The 18672-nt window shown below is 36.6% G+C and overlaps 1 protein-coding gene and 1 long non-coding RNA gene across 2 annotated transcripts in view; both read left to right on the forward strand.

Annotated features, from left to right (window-relative positions):
* futsch (microtubule-associated protein futsch) overlaps positions 1–18672 on the forward strand; it is a 221540-nt gene that overhangs the window by 153576 nt on the left and 49292 nt on the right. The gene's annotated exons all lie outside the window — the stretch shown is intronic.
* Positions 1002–10553, forward strand: LOC108365294 (uncharacterized). Its single transcript, XR_001847905.1, has 3 exons — positions 1002–1073; positions 2859–2865; positions 10542–10553. It is a non-coding gene; the product is annotated as an uncharacterized LOC108365294 (long non-coding RNA).

Consider the following 18672-nt stretch of genomic DNA (forward strand, 5'->3'; position numbering starts at 1 on the left):
GCAACAGGCGCAGAAGAAGCTGAACGGTGAATGTGCTGGTAGGCAGTGAATGTTAACAAAAAAATATGGTTAGTGTGATAGGGACTCGCTTCTGACACATTCATTCACATTTCATTATCCATTTCTTTGTGGCATACTTTCGGGCGCTTATGTGTGGTGACGCTAAAAAAAAAATCTTCCTGCAGGCGTTGATTTCCGCAGCCAAACCGCAACAAAGCTGTTGATGTTCACACTTAACGGCGCTAACAGTTGACTGTCAAACTGTTTTAGATTGAATGGATGTGCATATGTTTGCGTATGTTTTGTGAAAATGCGGCATTGACAAGTGCGTAAAGCTTTTAGAGAAATGAGTTTAAGCAGAATGCCGTTGTGCATAATAAAGTGGTGGAAATATAGACTATTAAAAGCTGCTATTAGTTTTCATACCTAGCATAGAAGTGCTTACGTATTTACGTGTAAAAACACGGGCAGATGTACGTGACTCTTGTATTAGAAACATTTAATTATCACCAACATGTTGGTAAATCGTCAGTCAATAATTTGGTATGATTTTATCGTTGTGCTAAAGACAAAACAACGCCCGAAAAATTCTGTTTAGCTTCTAGCTTTTTCTTAAAATTAAGTATTTAGCTTTTTTGAGCATTTTATTTTTGGACTGAAAAATAAAGACAAATCTTGTCATGATATTTACTCCGACGAGTTCTTATTTAAAAAATATGCATTCCTATTAAGTATGTATGTATACAAATATTTAGATCAGCGATAGGCAGATAGAGCTTTTACTCTTCACGCGCCTATACAAAATGTATAGAAAGCTTAAAAGAGCTTTGCCCGCGGGCAAGGCGGTGCTCATCACCGATTTAAATTCATCTGCATCTAAACCAGTGATGCTCAAAAACGGCGCCCGCGGGCGGAACTCTTCAAAGCTCTGCATAGATTTTATATGGACGCGTAGAGAGTAAAAGCTCTCTCTGAGCCAGCATCACTGATCTAAACCACAGATATAAAATCTACAGAGAGCTTTAAAAAGTTCCGACCGCGGGCGTTGTTTTGAGCATCACTGATCTAAACACGTCCTTGCAAAAATTATCGCACGAGTTTGTATTTTCCCTTGTTAGAAAACACAAAAATGTATTCTGAAGCTTCGATCTTATTCAATATCTGCGTGGGTGTTTGGACTGGTTTTTGAGCAGTAGTTGCAATATGACACTGGTGAATATCTACCCGAATGTGTCGAAGCTTGACGGAAGTGTCGTTGGATGGTTCTTTTATTCAGGACGCTATTCATCAGCCTTGAATTTGGGCTTCTAGATCACTGTTTCGTTTCGCAGGCAGAGCTGACATTAAGGAAGCAGTCGAATGCCTGTTAAACTATATTGATATTGCAGGGACTCGCGTTGCGGATAAGTGGGCCAGGAAAGGTACGCTCGAGTTGATTCTCTGGGCAAATAGTAGCAGTTTTTTCTCATTGGCGAATAAAATTGTATGAAATTCGGACCACGGCAACCCGTGCCGACTTGCAGTCAAAGTTATCAGAATACATTTTTAATTTACTCATTTTACTTCCCTATAAAACGGCATCACTATACTCCGTACAGTATTGGGGAATAAGATAAGAAAGGCCAATTAAAAAAATCTAACTATCGCAAATTTTCAGGACATACGGAAATATTCTACTAGAAAAAGTATTGTTTTACAACCTTGTAATACACCCTTACAAACATATCGAATTTGGTGCATTACCAAAGTTTTCATGGACGAATTGGTAGCCTTAATTCAAGTTATTAGCTAAACTTCAACCAAAGTCGGTACGGGTTATCGTTATTCATATATTTACTATGTAATGTTATTTAGACAAAAAGTACAAATATTGGGGGTATGCATATCGAAATTTTCAACAAAAAATGTTCCATATAATTTTGGGACATTACATTTACATTAGGTGCATTTAAATTAGCTAGTTGCTTGCAATTAGTGGCAGATATCTCTAATTCCTTATTTAAATCCAAGTATTTGAACATATTAGAAAAAACTACTGAAGGTATATAAGCACAAAACTCTTAATTAAATCAATTTTGAGCATGATAAAATTTATCGCACCAAATTATTTACATTTAACACAATTGTTTGCTCTCATTCTGCAACCACACAAAAATTATCGAAATCCATTAAGTGTTTAATGAAGTGAATGAGTAGATAAAAAACTCATTTATTCGTTTGGTTAGTGAATTTTTTCTTGTCGCATTTAACTGTCATTGAATGCAATTAGCAAACATAATAAAACGGTACGCAAAAAATTATGATTATTAAATTTGTTGGAAATTCGTTGATAACAGTCCAACAATTTTACAAAAATGTTACGTAACACGAACAAACGAATGCTCATAGTTATAAAAAAGGATCTCTCGCTAATCAATTTTGCCGAGAACTGTACCAGTCCTTTACCATTTTAAACTTTTGGACGAAAGTGGGAATAATTTATTGAAAACATTATGTATTTATAAGTGTAATTTTTTTTTATGTAGAATCAAGCAACGCCATCAACAAACAAAAAAATTGCCAAAAATCAACGGTAAGCCCTAGGTATTTAAACTTGCATTTTATTATATTAAAATTTAATCCGCTATAAAATTGCATACCAAAATTTATTTCTAAAAATTCTAATACTTAAGTTGAATGGGAAAGAGAAACATCATTCTCACATGCATAAATTTTGAGAATAAAATTAAAAAGCTTGAAATTTTGTTGAATTTTTGTTCCATTTTCCTAATTTTTGGACAACGTCTGAAATTCGGACTTACACGGAATAATCGCGCCTGGTAATAGATCTTTTATCTGTTCATCTCTTCTCAGTTGAGTCAAAATGTACGTGAGTGCATTGTTCATTGCTTTCCTATTTTTAAGTGGATTCTATCACGTGGTCCACTATACTCTCTGATGTAGTGTCTTCCCCAAACACGCAGCGAATATGGTGTCCACCCAGATCAAATCTCGGGCAGTGCTATAAAACATGCTCGACGCCTTCGATAGTGCCCTCATCAGGCGTTTCGCAATATGAGCATTAAGGAATATCAATTTGTATGGAACGCATTTTTTTGACCTACTGTATCACATAGGTTGGAAATAAAATTAATTTGAAGTAGTATGGATTTGAAAGGTTCTAAGGTCGATCTCCGCACAATCAGAATATCTTCCACGTATCCACAATATGGCAAACGGAGAGTCTTGCCTGCACGAAGGCACCAGGGAATTCGTGTAGTAAGTAAACTTACGCCCTGGGCTGGCTACCAGTGTTGCCAGAAACTAATATCCATTTAGGACTAGAATCTCTATAAGAAAGGGCTAAATAAAAAACTTTAGTGCTAAGCAAAGGGCTAGGTTCATTATTCCTCGATTGAAGATTTTTTTTATTTATTTTAGAACGATATTCCAATTTTTTTTTTTTTTTTTATTTGGTACATAGGCACATAGAGTGTTTATTCTAAACATTAAAACTCGTAAAAAGACTAATTTAAGATCGCTAAACATGAAAATAAGTCCCATTTATTTTCCCAAAGAAGCATTATCGAGATAAAGGCAAAAACATGTTTTCTAGGTCTTTTCCAGTTATTGCCAAAAAACTTCAAAAAAGCGAATACAACTATTCTTCCTTGGATACCTTTCGAAAGATATATATATGGGGCGTTCCATACCAAAATGGACGGGATTCACACTTCATGTGTTTGATTTGCTTCAAATTTTTAGGATTGATGGATAAATATAAATAATAAGTAAATATGAAATTTGAGCTTGATTAATACATTTTTAAAAACTTTACAGCGCAAAATCAAAAACAAATCGATTTGATAGTTTTTCAAATATCTCGAGAACGGAGCAAGGAAAAAAATGAGAAAAAATCACACATGCAAACATTCAAACTCTCTATGAAAAGAAATATTTTTGAATTTTTTTTCTTGAAAAATTTTTCATATACAAATTTTTTGATAAAAAAAAATTAGTTTTTGAAAATATGCCATCTCAAAAAAAAAAAAAAAAATTTAAAAAAATCACAACGGCAGCTCTGAGTACTGCGCAATATTTAAGTATAGTATTATAGGGTGCACTCTACAATAATTTGAGTTATGAATTTATTTTACACCGAAGTTGAGTGTGACCCCCGTCCATTTTGTTATGGAACGCCCCATATACTACTTTTTGAGTTTCAGGCGTTTAAATTCGAAAGATAAGCAAATTTTCAAGTTTTTCGAAAATTGTTCATTTTTATTCACTTATTTCAGTTGTAAAAAAAAAAACAAAAATGAAAAAAGTTTGGACAAAGGTCCATTTTATAGCGAAAATGTGAAGCATATGAATGAATAATGAAAGCGGCCAATTTCAATTTTTGCTATAATCACTTTCTCAGTTGAAAATGTATTTGTCCACACAACCAGCAGAAATGTTTAAAATTAAGTTTTGATTTTTGGAGCCTCAAAAGCTATTTCATATTTAAAAGGGCTAAGAAAAGAGCTAAAATAAAAAAATCTAGTCCCTAAAACTCCAAAATGGCAGCACTGCTGGCTATTGTATTTCTCAAGAGTTTTTTATCAAAATAATTTCAAATTTTTATTTACTAAATTCATACTGACTGACTAACTACAAAAGTTTTTAAGTTTGCTATTTCCCTAAGCAGCAGCATTGAATTTCAACTTTTCCACCCTATTATATTATATAGCAACCCAATTGTGCACAATTCGGAAATATGCAATTTTTTACAGCAATTTGCGTCTCTAAGAATTTCAAATTTAAAATAAATGGGTATTGATGCTGAGTGCGTGCGAGTGAGTAGTAAATTTTCACTTGCTTTGAATCAGGTCAAATTAATCAGCTAGCTTGCAGCCAGCCAACCAACCATCTACCAGCAGAGTCAATAAGACGAACGAAGCAGCAAACAATAAGGCACAATCAATATGCGAACTAACAACAATGGTGTGGAGGAAATAAAGGAAATAGAAAATTTATTATGAATGCAAAAGGAAAAAAAACAAGAGTGAAAATTTTTACACAGAAACGCAAAATAAAAATAAAAAATTCTATGCAAAATAAAGAGCACAAACTTTGTTGAAAAGTTTGCTATGATCTTGGCGTTAAGACGCCAGCGTGTAAGGGAGTAAGGCGTGGTGGAAAGGAGCATAGAATAACGATGTGCTATGATAGGTTGAATGTGAGCGTTAAAGCAAACGAAAATTGTGAAAGGTCGAGGATGCAGACTACAAGGATATCTGATCAACAATTGAAATTTTTCGATTGCATTTCAGGAGCATTGTGAACTTGTCAAGTGATGCAGAAGCATATCGTTAAAAAAGGATACAAAAAGGAAAACTATATTAAAAAGCCCTTGTTGATATTTTTAATAAAGAAATCCTCTCGAAGAAAGCTAAGGAAGTTAGCGAAACGTCGACTATAAAGTTAAGATAGTTTTCTCTTGCACTCAACTACCAGTCCATCTCCAATTGTTCCTTCCATTGAACTCGCGGATGCTCCAATTTTCGTTGTCCACACGTGGGTACCAATTTTGAAGGATGTTTTCATCGTAGCGCCATCATCCATGCATACGACACACCGAAGCTATCATATTCGTTGTATTTTTGTCCATGTATGTTCCATTAGACAACTCGTGCGATTCGTCATTATATCTTCTTCTCTACTAGTCATCCAGAAAAACAGGGCCATACACCTTAAGAAGAATAGTTCTCCAGAAAGACTCCTAAGACTTCTCATCTTTGCTTGAGAAAACTGGTAGATGCAGGCTTCGAATGGATGCTTTTCTTCACAATTTCCTCAAATGAAGCCTATTTGACAGAGGTCCGATAAACTTATTAACGGATAGATCGGGGTCTAACCGCAAGGCTAACAAATTTGCAAGGCAGGCACCCTCATATGGCAAGTAGAGTATGGGAGTTCCTGCAACCTGTAGGCTCTTACTTCCTGGCAAAATGGTCTTCTATTCGCCTCAGCGTTGCAAGATTTCAAGGTTTTTGAATTAACAAGGGCAATCTCTCCGTCATGGTAGCAGTCTTGTTCAATTGATTCCTATTCTCGCAGCTTTTTGAAAAGAGATGAAATCAAATCAGCCCTTTTTTCAAAGCTCTTCTAGTTTCGCTAGGTTAAGCATTAGACTCCTAGAATCATTCCTCTCGCAGGATTGCCACCTAACATATCCAAATCCGCGAAGACTCTTTTATTGTTGCCAGGAGGTGCTTTGTTTTGTTTCCATTCATCGCTAGGTTAAATTTAGACATATCGTGGGAAGGTAGTGTGTACCTACGTCTAAGGTTTCTGTTCGGGATTTAACGAATTGCGAACGCCTAGTCAATTATGAGTTTTCCAAACACAAGCCATGCTACAAACTACAATAAGTTTTCCGCCTTTTATACATTATCGTTGTTTGTACATTATTTGCAATAATGAGAAGGCTCCTCCGCGGTAATTAAAGCAAAAAAAGGATTTTTCTTCTTGTAGATTGGGAAAATTACTTTGAGGTTCCAATCTGCGTCGCGCCGGTTCCGTCGAGTCCAAAGACTTTTCTGTTTTTAAATTGCATTGTTTCTGTTCTCACCTCATCTTGACTGAGTGGACGGATGTGAGCTTGGTCCATATTCATTGGTATATGTTTGTCTTCATCGCATGCGCAACGAGTGCCGCAAACCAAAAACCTTGTGAAGAGAAGTGTTCTTTATATAATTTCAAAAGACGTATCTCTCCCTCCTCCTGTGCAAACTTGAAAACTTTGGTTAAAAGTCGCCTTATAGTTTTTTTTTACGTTGGAAATTCGCGTTATTTTCAAGTGGCTCATTGAAACCAAAGATACGATGCCCAAAGGCACTGCCGTCAAGCATTATTTGGTGGAAAGGAGATGGCGGTTAATCGCTGCTGTTTGTAAGCCTTATCGCCTGACTCTTGTGACTCAGCAAGATTGAAGCCACTGTGTCAATGGTTGACCGCTATTCACTTTCACCTTTCATTATCTATTTTATTAGCGATTCAAGCAAAAAGATCTCCACTACTGTTACTTTCAAGCAATCGCTTTGGTGTCAAGCCATAGGCACACGAAAACCACATTACAGCAACTGCAATGCGGATCACTATTATACTTATGTATTTCTGTACATGTAAGATTTGAAATAGCCTTGCTCAAAACTCGGCCTACCTAGAAATCAGCCTCGACTCAACTGCGGCTTATCCAGAATCCAGAATCCAAGTTATCCCACTCGCTTGATTATACCAGTTATTATACCACTTCTAGCAGACATTTCTGCTCAGTCGCACTTAAAATACGATGTTGCTAATAATACATATGGGCCCCTCTTTCGCCAATAAGTTGATTAGTGGCATACATTTTCCACGGTGCGGACCTAGAATGGATTTCTGTGGAATAAATTTTCTAATAGTTTTGGCTATAGTCGACTGGGATAAGAACAGCTTCGATATGAAAACATTCAACTAAGGTAAGTGTAATTGAACCAGCCGTTAACTTACAAGCCTTCCATTGGTCATGGCTAGTTAGTTCGAAGATCTTACCTGGTTGCTTAGCTACTACCACAACTGCAATATCGTCTCCTTCACATATTTTATTCCAAAGTGAATGTGGTAATAGAGCAAACCGTGACAAAGGCATTTTTTTAAGGAGGAAAAGAATTTGTTACAAAAGTTTAATTTTATAATTTAATGTTCATCATACGCCCTGTCAGACCAATTAAAATTGATTTACAATAGCAAATTTTCTGGATATACAAAAATTATTCTGATAGAAAACTTATCGTTTTGCAGCCTTGTCGTGCACCCTTTCAAAGCCACTATACTTTTTCCATTAATTATGATTTACTAGAAATGCCTTTGAATATGAGAAACATCGAATTTTTCGCATTTTCGCAATTCAAGTTGATAACTTAAACTTCCACTAAAAGTCGACGCGGGATGTCAGTATTCTACGGCCATAACACTTCAAATATTTAGGCTAGGAAGCACAAACATAGAGGGTATGAATATCAAAATTTGAAAAAAAAAATAGTTTTCCATATATTCGTGGGACAGTCTAATGTACATATATACACACATTACTTTTTATTTTCCCAACTCTAAATATTAAAAAAGGTATTTATCAAATTTCTGAATGCCAAAAAAGGTTTTTAAGGCCTGCTTATTGCAATCCGGAAGTTATTTCTTGTGCTCTTGTACGCAACACCACAAATATTGTTTTTGTTCTTCCTCAGCTGTGATCAATCCGTGAAAGTGCTGTATTAATTTGACCGCTCTTTCTGTTGTATCATTTACGCATCTTAAAATTGCAACCATTTTTGGGCATACAGAAATTTAAATTTATCCAATTATCCTACATCCGAAATATCGTTTCAAATTTTTACTCTTTATTGCCTTTGTTGATGTGCTGTTTTTGAATAAAGGAACAAATGTGCAAGTATTAAAAAAGAATTTTAAAAATATCCTTTGAAATTCTTATACTCTAATATCTTTAAAGAAATTCATGGACTTTAAACTAAACTAAGTTGATTCAAAATGCATTCGAAATTAAAAATCTTAAAGGATAATATTATTAAAGGATAATTTTGACATGTTTCTAAAGCATAATTGAAAACAAAAGTCATAATTAATCTTATTTCGATTCCTTCCTTCAATTGATACCCATATATCCATAGTTTATGTCAACTTTTGAAAAGATATTAAAAGTTATGGTCCTTTGGAAAAAAATCTGACCACCTGGTAAAAAATTAAAAATTCATATTTACTAAATATTATGGCCCAATACTGTAGGAAGTAGAAATAAAATGACTTTGAGTGAAAGTCGCCACGGTTTGCCGTTCATAAATTTTATTCGAATAATTTTTAACTCAAAACCAATAAAAAAAAACTTAAAGTTAAAAAAAATAACTTGGGTTTTTTGGGACAATCTAATGTACATATCGATGCCTGAGTGGAAGATCGACCTATCTCGGCAGCCAGTTCGAAAACGCTCTATCTCAAAAAACTTTTCAAGAACGCCCTATTTCAGAATTTAATTGAAAAACACCCTATCTTGAAATTCGGTTCAAAAACGCCCTATCCCACTTCAAAATGTATTGAAAATATGCTGATATAGAGCGTTTTTGAATCGGCAGCTGAGATAGGGCGTCTTTGAAACAAATTCTGAAATAGGGCGTTCTTGAAAAGTTTTTTGAGATAGAGCGTTTTCGAACTGGCTGCCGAGATAGGTCGATCTTCCACTCAGCCATCGATATACCGCTTTAAAAAATTGATATTAAATTTTTCGATGAATTTGTGTGGTAGTCCAATACAAAGTATTCACATACAATATTTTACGGTTACTTGAAAACATAATTCTTTTTTTCATATCATTGTGCACAGCAAATGACAGTCATTTGGCATTTTTCTATTTTCTATTTTCTACTTGCACTCACACTTTCAATGAGGGACATACATAAATGCAATAACAATGAAAATTTCATGAATATGAATAGGAAAACGAAAGGGTTGGCTGATCGCATAACTCCGAATGTACATATATGAATAGCGAATAGCATGTGTGAAAAATTGGCAAATTTGCACGAGACAGCTTCCTGGCTATCACAGAGTCACACAATGGTATGTAGTTACATTCTAGAAAGCATAGATAGATATGCCTGTGGAACGTGTGAAGAAAATACGCCAACGCTAACATGACAAGCGAATTTATTGCATTGCATATTTTAGAGAGCAAAAGCAAGCGGTTGAATGTCAAAGGTATTCGCTGGCTCAAGATGGAGATTCTCACATTCTACGTATGTACGTACACTTGTACATATGTAACATCCACACATGCTTACTGAAATTCTATGCTATTCACGCCATTTTCTTGAATCCAACGTCACAAACAGCAGCTAAATATGTACATTAGAACGTACCACAAAAATTTTATCTTATATAAATATTTTTGCAAGGCAATTTCGATTTTTTTTTGTCGATCGTAGGAGTTATCTGTTTTAAATTCTTCGTCATATCTTCGTTATTAATAGCGTCTGTCGATGTTTTACGTGGGTACCAATCGACAACGGCCTAATCCCACTGCGCTCAAAAGCACAGCGGATGAAATTCGTTGATCAGCGCCCCGTTATGCATGCATTTCAGTGCGTAGTAGACACATCAACCACCTTGGTAGAGCTCGAAGCCTATTCAAAGCCTCTGCGGTACTTTGGGTCCGGCGCCCGGCTGGAATGCAACTCCACATCAAACCCACCACGGACGGTTCCACCCGCATTCGGGTGCTAAACCACAGCCACCACGATACTCTCCAAGGTGTCGTACCCAAGAACTCGGGCCGAGTAAAATCGGGCAGCTCCTGTTTCCCGTGGTACCAGAATTAAGTGTCTGGTCGGACGTTGTCGCCGAAACTACTGCCAGTTCAACTTTTACTCAGCTCATGGACTGGCGGGCATTGACAAGGGTCCCCGGAATTGTCAGGCCCGTAATTCCACTTATGCGGAATCCCCTTGCGTGTTCTTCGGTATTTACAGTCGTATCATAAAATGTGATATATCGGTGCTTTTGACAATTTTGTTTTTTGTTCCAAAAATCATTTACCTCAAATTTTACGAAGGTACGTAACTAATGAAAGTGCGGAAAAGTCAATTTTTTCGAAATTGCCTTGCATAAATACTTTAAAATCTGGGGTATACGGCGACTTTTTTGACTGCTTGTAAGAAGGTACGGTGTAATGTATGTACATGGAAACAGTAACACATTTTCGTAGCTCATTTGCGGTGAACGTAATCTCAATAACTTATACACACACATCTGCAAGCATAGATTCACACATCCATATGTATATACATACATGTATACAAAATTGTATACAAATATGCCCTGCAACAATTCGAGCCCGCACTAGGTTAGACCTCGAATAGTCTCTATTGTTACCAGTACTAGACCAACTGTAATTTTTAACATTTGCGTGTCCACTTCACGACCGTAAGATAGTCTTAATGTGGTAATTAATCTTTATTATCTGGATTTGGACTAGTCGATTTATATTTGGAGGTTTTTTCGTTTAAATACGATTTCCTTCTGCACTTCATAAATACTTTTTCGTAATAAAGAAAAATAAACAAAAATCAAAAATTTTATTTTTTTGGAAGTACTGGTCCTTATCGAAAATTTGCCGCCTTGTTGCTGGAATATTTGTATATATATACATATGTGAGTATGTATTAACCCATAAGTATCAATATCTCATTGCTGTTGTCGCCACAAAGTATGGCAAGAGAAAATAATATCCTTTTCTACTTTGCATAAATTTGCATAAATATATGACCGCAAACATACACACATACTTACAAGCAAACAGCCGTACATATTTGCTTACTATATATAGCTCTACACATGCCACTACCAACTCTTTCTTTGCAGATATTCAATACTTAGTTCAAAGTCATTGCTTGCGCCTAGCAGTATGCAATACTAGTTGTGTTATGTTCCCAAGGGCTTACCTTACAAAATCCTAGTTAACGCGCACACTGTATACGCTTTTATAAATTTTATATACGTCTGTACATATGTAAGCTGCACTGTATGTCTTTGGTGGCATATCAGTTTACTAGTACACAGTACAACAAACTTCGGGTCGCCGGCTGCGAGCGATGCAATTGCTATTCATTGCCTATTGCCTTTGGGTTACGGTGGAAAAGTACCAAAGCTTTTTGCATTTTCAGGTCAGAATTTTCTTTTATGAACGAAAATTTTTTATATTTGATGCCTGCAGGCTTTAAAAAAAAAGATAAAAAAGGGTTAAAATTGATATCTGAGCGAAATAATTTGTTCGAACATAAATTTCTATTTAATTAACGTAAAAGTCAATAGAGAGCGAAATATCTAAGAATAATAAACATTTTGCCTTGAGGTATGTAACGTTTGTTTTTCTACGTTGCAAAACCGAAACAAAAAGTTAATGTTTATGCCTAAAACTATGCCGCAAAAACTGCATTTTAGGCGATTTAAAAGTGCACAAAAATTTAATACTTTTTTATTAAAAACTAATTTTAGCAGCACAGTTCTAGGCGATGTTTGACTATTATTCGTCATCACAGAATTTTAGGATGAAAAAAATAATAGAAATTAAAGGTATAAAAAACCTTGCATACTTCCAGGCAAAATATTTATAATTCTTAGCTATTTTGCAGACTTTTACATTGGTAATAAAATATTTTTTCCGCAAATTTTACTTTCCATATCCGAACAAACTATTTTGCTCAGATATGAATTTTAACCCTTACTTCACTTTCTCAAAAGCCTTTCAGCTATATACTTTAAAATTTCTTTCGCCTTCTTTAAGTTTTTGCGTTCGCAATTTGACTACCCATAGCCTTTGCTACGGATAAATGAGTGCGCTTCGGTGACATGTTGGCTTGCGTAATAAATTCGATTTGTGCTACGAAATTGACATTTTCCGCTGTTGGCTGGGTTTATTTTTAGCTACACATGCCGGTAAATAATTAATTTACATGCTTATAAGGGTACCTTTCTCAAAGAAACTCTTTATTGCGTAAATACTTAAGTTTCGACTCGAATTTAAGTAGCTGCAGCAATAACCTTAAAATTAATATACTATATTCAGACAGATGCAGATAGACTTATCCTAATAAAAGTTCATGGATTTGTGCCACTTTTTTTGTAACTTTTTCACTAGCTACTACCAGCTTAGTATGTTATGTCCAGCGCTGTATGCTGTTATAGCTTAACAGAGCCAAGAGCGTGCATGCCTAAAAGAATGCAACATAAGATGTCTGCGTCAATTGCACTTCTCAAATGGCGTTGTTTTATTTGCTTCAATCTCCGCTATAGCCAATACAAATAATTGAAAGCGGCTCCTAATCCTTAGGCAACTTTTTAGGGACATGGGTCGCTTCATTGGCTTATACAACGAATTCAACATTTTGACCTGAATAGAAACCTTGGGAAAATTTAACGTGTTTATTTTTCAATTCGCACCTGCCAATTAATTATTAATGCGTACTTCGTAAGAGTAGCACCTTATATTTTATTCTTTATATACTTTTACGTACTGCGTGCTTCCGCTTTGTCTCCAATCACGTCACTTCTTATCACTACGCTTCACCCGAAGTCATTTACTTGACAAATGATATAAAATTACCAAAGGTGATGGTTACGTGGACTACAAAAAAAGCAGCAAACAACAGCTAAGTGAATAATGCACTGCATTAAAAGCAGCTCAATGTTTCGAAAAGAGCAAAAAATAAATTTAAAAAAAACAGAGGGAGAAAAAAGAAAGAAAAAACAAAACAAGTGACAAATTTAGCTTAAAAACTTTTAAAAAATGGCCGGGTAGTGGGGTACTTGTTGACACTGAGTGTCACTGCTGGTGACGCCAGCTGCCACCAAGGCTTTGGCCCACAGATTTTTCGTACTGAAGAAGCTGACGAAGCGTTGATGTAAGAGTGAACTGTAAATGGCAGTCCTGTAAGTGCTGAGCAATTACAAGCAAATTACACGAAATTTTCATTAACTCTAATGGGCAGTGAGGAATTTTTATTGCGCTCTTACCTTTTTTCTTTGTTCTTGGTGTGAAAACAAATATAGAAATCATTGAAATTTAACAAATAATTGTGATGAATTGAAAGATCTATTCGTAAATTAATTTAACGGCGGAGAAAATGAGCTCCTGAGGTAAAGTAAAAAAATTTGTTGGATATGAAATACGTTGTTGATAGGTCGTAGAACTCCAGAATGGCCTCAGCAGGTAAGAGTTCTCATTAGACGCATAGCCTAGTCCGCGACCTGCAGGAGTCACAAATTCTTGCAGCCCAGAAATGGGCTACTTATAAGTTTTCCCCTTTTGTCGTTGGTAAGCTTAACACGAGCTCGGTATACTCTTCCTTCGCAAACGGTCGGTTGCGCTGGATTCTTACTAAGTAATTATATACTTGTTCGTGTGGAAGAGGCGAACTAGAGTGGATAAACCTTCTTCCACATGTGCACTACACTGAGAAAAAAGTTTAGTTACGTCAACTAAATATGTTTTTATCAACACATGATTTGGTTATAGTTACATTATTTGTTTATAGTTACCAAATCATGTGTTGAGAGGAATATATTTGGCTGACTTTTTTCTGAGTCTATATCTAGAACCAATTGGTCTCTACCGACCGCACTGCAGCTGATTGGGATCCCACGAAGGGTGAGGGTGACCAAAAATGGAAGAACCTCTCTTAACTAAACTCCGAATGGTATTATCTGCTGGTCGTCCATGTCTCTCTGGGCTTGGGCTTGGACTTTCGGAATTTCCGTTTCAGATGATCGTCAAGAATACCCACTACAACAACTCCTTCTGTGCGTCTTCTATTGGCTTGCCGCCAAAGTTTTTGTGGAATCTGATATCAGATCCGTAAAATCGGCTTCACAGCTCGGCGGTCCTCCTTTTCTTGCTCTAGGGCCACAATTATGGCAGAGGTTGAGTTTCGTTCCTCTCTCCTCGCCAAAAAAAAACGATGAATTGCTGGGTGGGTGGGTATGGATCCTAACGACTGCAATTGTCCCCCAAAGGCCACCAAGGTTACAGATGCCACTACACCCGGAATCGTATTCGAACTGGCATCAAGAATTTTTTGTTTCGCGGCTAACATGTAAGTTTTCCGACATACTTGCCAGTTCCATAACCGAAGATATTGGCTGTATATATACCCTTGGCGGCATCTCTGCGGTGCCCGGACATTTCTACTTGTTCTCGGATCCTCGACTAAGTTTTTTATTAGTTTTAAAATGTTTCCTTGGTCGTGAACTAAGTCGATGCCTTTTGGCGTTAAATAGTAAAAGAGAAACAGTCAGCCACAGCAGACCCCAATGCTAAGATAATTCCACCTTTACCAGCGGACCGGATAGGAGAGGCTTCGCTAAAAATATTCGTCACTGGACTGGTGTAGATTCTTGGTGTTCGATCTCCTTTTGAATGCCGCGATTCTTTCTCGCGAACAATGGTTATTTTGAAAGAATGACTAGACATCAGTGGGAAGCTAAAGCGCTTCAATAACTCTATGCTTGTCCACAGACTAATCCCCAGATCTCTGAAAAAGCATTTTGCATTTTCTTCTTCCTCATTCTTCCATTGCTGTTCTTCGCCTAATCTCAACATTCGCTACACTTTAATTTATTCTTATTTTCTCTACCTCCCATAGTTTTCCCAAATATCTCCTGTTTTCTGCTTGCATAAAATTTTTTAAATTCAAACTTTTTCAATCATTTCCACCGCTTCAACTCTTTTTCAGCCAAAAACGAAGCCGCTGTCAAATTTAATGAGAAACTGCTCTTTCATTGCTGCCTCACTAAGCTTTTAAATGCTTCCGTTGCTTTATCCTTTTGAAAACCGGCAATCCTTTCAAAGCCACTGTGGCTATTGTAACCGTCAGTCGCTATATCTTCAGCGTCAGTGAGTTTATTATATTTTATATCTAAGGCTGCCAGGTTCATTTGCAATTGAATGTCACATAAAAGCGATAGTTCGCAACCATGCAACAGTAAAAAAGCTACTAAGACTCTAAAGCCAGACGAATGAAAAGGATCAAGTAAATAAAAGTAAAAATAAAATTAAAAATGGAATGAAATTATTTAAAAGAAAAATTGAAATGCCTAACTCATTTAAATAGTTGACGGAAAATATGACAGAAATATGTTGACATATTGTCAGCTTAGACACTCTTCCTCTCTCCCTCTCTCCCTCTCTCTGCCATTTCCATTTGCATGCAAGGCACATTTTTACTTCCTTCTTGAGCGTAGCTTTTGAAAGGCACACAGTTGTGTGGACTTTTTTCGGTGCGTGATTTTAATGAGTGTTGCATAATTAAGCCGCAGCGTATTTTGTTTATCATTAAAAGGCATAACAGATGGCGGACGATGGCAGCGGTTTTTTTTAGTGAACTTAGTTTCTGGGAAGTGCGCTAAAGAATGAGCGCCCAAAAATTTTCGTTTATTTTTGGGAAATGAAATTGTTCAATGCAATGGTGAGCATAAAGGTTTCTGCTGAACAAAGAGCATACAAAGAAAAAATATAAACGGATTTTTTTGTATAAAACGAAGTTGAGCTCATTAAGCCCTGGTTATCATAATCATTTTCTTAAGGAACGTTTGCCAATCGTTCTTCCTTCTCGCTTGCTGGCGCAAATTAGAGAAAACCGAGTGAAGCTAGGTTCCTCTGCACCTCGTCTTTCCAACGCGGAAGAGGTCATCCACTTTCTGCCCACCCTCAGCTTGTTGATCTTTTCCATTGGACCGCATTTTGACGCGGTGGGTTCCAAACCCTGCACACTAAGGTACTATTTAGAACAGGTCTTGCAGATTAAAAACTCAACTGTACAAACTCGGTATTTAATTTATCGATTCAAGCACTTTTTCCTCAAATTCGATCCAATATGGAGAAAACAGGCAAAAATCACAAAGCCCAACGTCTTTGGTGAGGGAGTAGGGACTGGATGAGATATTCCTCAACACCATTCCGAAGAAAAATCCATAGTCGCTGGAGATGAATATGGTTTCTTCAAATTAACAAACCCTCTGTTATCTATTTCCGAACCAAAACTCACAGTGAACTGAAATTTAATAATAAGTACGCTTAAAGGGAAATCTTTTAATGTTTGAAATTTCGTAACTTTAATTTTTCGAAATTTAGAATTTTTTTAGTTTGAAATTTTGAGCAGAGCTTTTGCTTTAGCCTTAGAAAACACTCAAATGGGTAAAAAGTTACCATTTGACCATCTTTTTTAATGTTCGAAATTTCGAACATAGTTTTTCTATACCTCTTCTCTTAGCAAACACTTAACTAAAGTGGTATAAACATGTATTTGAGAAAATTTTTTAATATTCGAAAATTCGAACATATATTTTGAGTACTTTCTTAGAGTGGATTTGGTTTTATGGGAAAAAAAAACATATTTGAACTAGGCCCAGAGCTGGCAAATTTCGAACATAAATAGTTTTGAAAGAGCTTTTTTCGTCAGCATACATTCAAAGGGGTAACAGAGGCACTATTCATTAGGGACCATCTCTATTTTTCGAAATTTGAAGCATAGCTTACGTAGCTAAAATAAAACCATGTAAGCAATTGTTCCTTGGCGCAAGATTATGCTACCCCAAGCAAGTTTCCGCCATTGCTTCCGATATGCATATGCACGTCATATTCCCTGTCGGCTTACTCGTCCGCAAAATGTACAACAAAACATTCGAAAGGCTCATCTGCTCAGGTGGCACTCATAACGACACACAAACAGCAGGCACACACATATGTACATGCACCCCTCTGCACAGATAAAATGCCAGCTGCCGTCTGCCTATGACACACTTGAGCCGCATTCGCTCGAATTGATTCGAGTGTGCAGATAATAACAGCTAGCATTAATGACAGCTATGTAGTGTAATGAATACCGTAAATGGAGAAATCTGCAAGGTAAGCGCAGGAAATGGCCCTAGGCGTTTGAGCGACACGACACACAGTTCAAATACATAGACAGCAGCGGCAGCGAGTAAAGAGTAAGCATAACTAAGCACCAGTGTAGTCAGCACAACCATCAACAGCAATAACAATGGATTAGCACATTCATAGGCTAACCATAAATGGCAAACGTAAGTCAAATCGACATTAAGACATTTCAAGTGACCGCTTTCAATATGCCTCGCACCCAGGCGGCAAAGTGGCAGTTAATCGACAGCTTCAACAACAGAAAGCTTAACTATAAATACACGGCAAATGCCTCGTGGCTTATTTGGCTCAGCGCATTGTTAATAAGCATTAAAGTTTGACAGCGCATTTTGGTGCGACAGGATGCTCGCGTCCATTACAGCCACAAAGTCCGGTGTAAGGTACTCTTAGATAGTAGTATAAAAATAAGACACCTACGTACAACCAGAAGCATTTTCAAAATAATGCCAAAGTACCGTAATGAAGTGTACACAAAAATAGTAAATAACTACTAGTTGTCAACTCGGCTGTGATGAGCATAAACTGGCTGCTTAGCCGCTTGACTGCTGCACGCCTAACCGCTCACCACACTCCTGCCGACACACCCAACCAGTTGTATTAGCTCACTGCCTGGCTTACGCTTATTATGAAAAACAATAGCCCGCGTTGGATGAAATTTTAAGCTCCCTCTTCAATTCCTCTATTTAACAACTAAAGTATTTGCCGTCGTCATCATTAGCGCGTGGCTTGCGTTGAAGTAATCGCAAAAGGGCATTCGCTGCAGCACCTTAACTCAAGTATTTGCGCTTGCAAATGATTTGGCGAAAAGTTTACATCACTAAAATTAAATGTAAATTTACTTTGGAAATTGACGGAAATTGTCGCACTATGGACACTTTTGTACGACGCTGAATGTTTAGGAACTTAGGTGCTCAGGCGCTAGTTCAGAGCAGTGAAACGATGAGGTGTTGAATAGAGGAAATGAAAACAAAAGATAAAATACGAAGGAAGCTGCAACTATGTCCTTTGACAAACTTTAAAAGAGTTTGAAGAAGAGCAAATTAGTTAGCGAAAATAAATACAAAAGCTTTGGACGCTCGAAAGTACCCCAAATTTTTTAGTGGACATGTCAATCGAGTAGGAATTCTATAATGCTAAATGGCTAGAAGAGACTGACAAATGTCTTA

The sequence above is a fragment of the Rhagoletis zephyria genome, unplaced genomic scaffold (assembly GCF_001687245.7).
Source record: "Rhagoletis zephyria isolate East Lansing unplaced genomic scaffold, Rhagoletis_zephyria_1.1 Rzeph_scaffold_00036, whole genome shotgun sequence".
Taxonomy (NCBI): Eukaryota; Metazoa; Arthropoda; class Insecta; order Diptera; family Tephritidae; genus Rhagoletis; species Rhagoletis zephyria.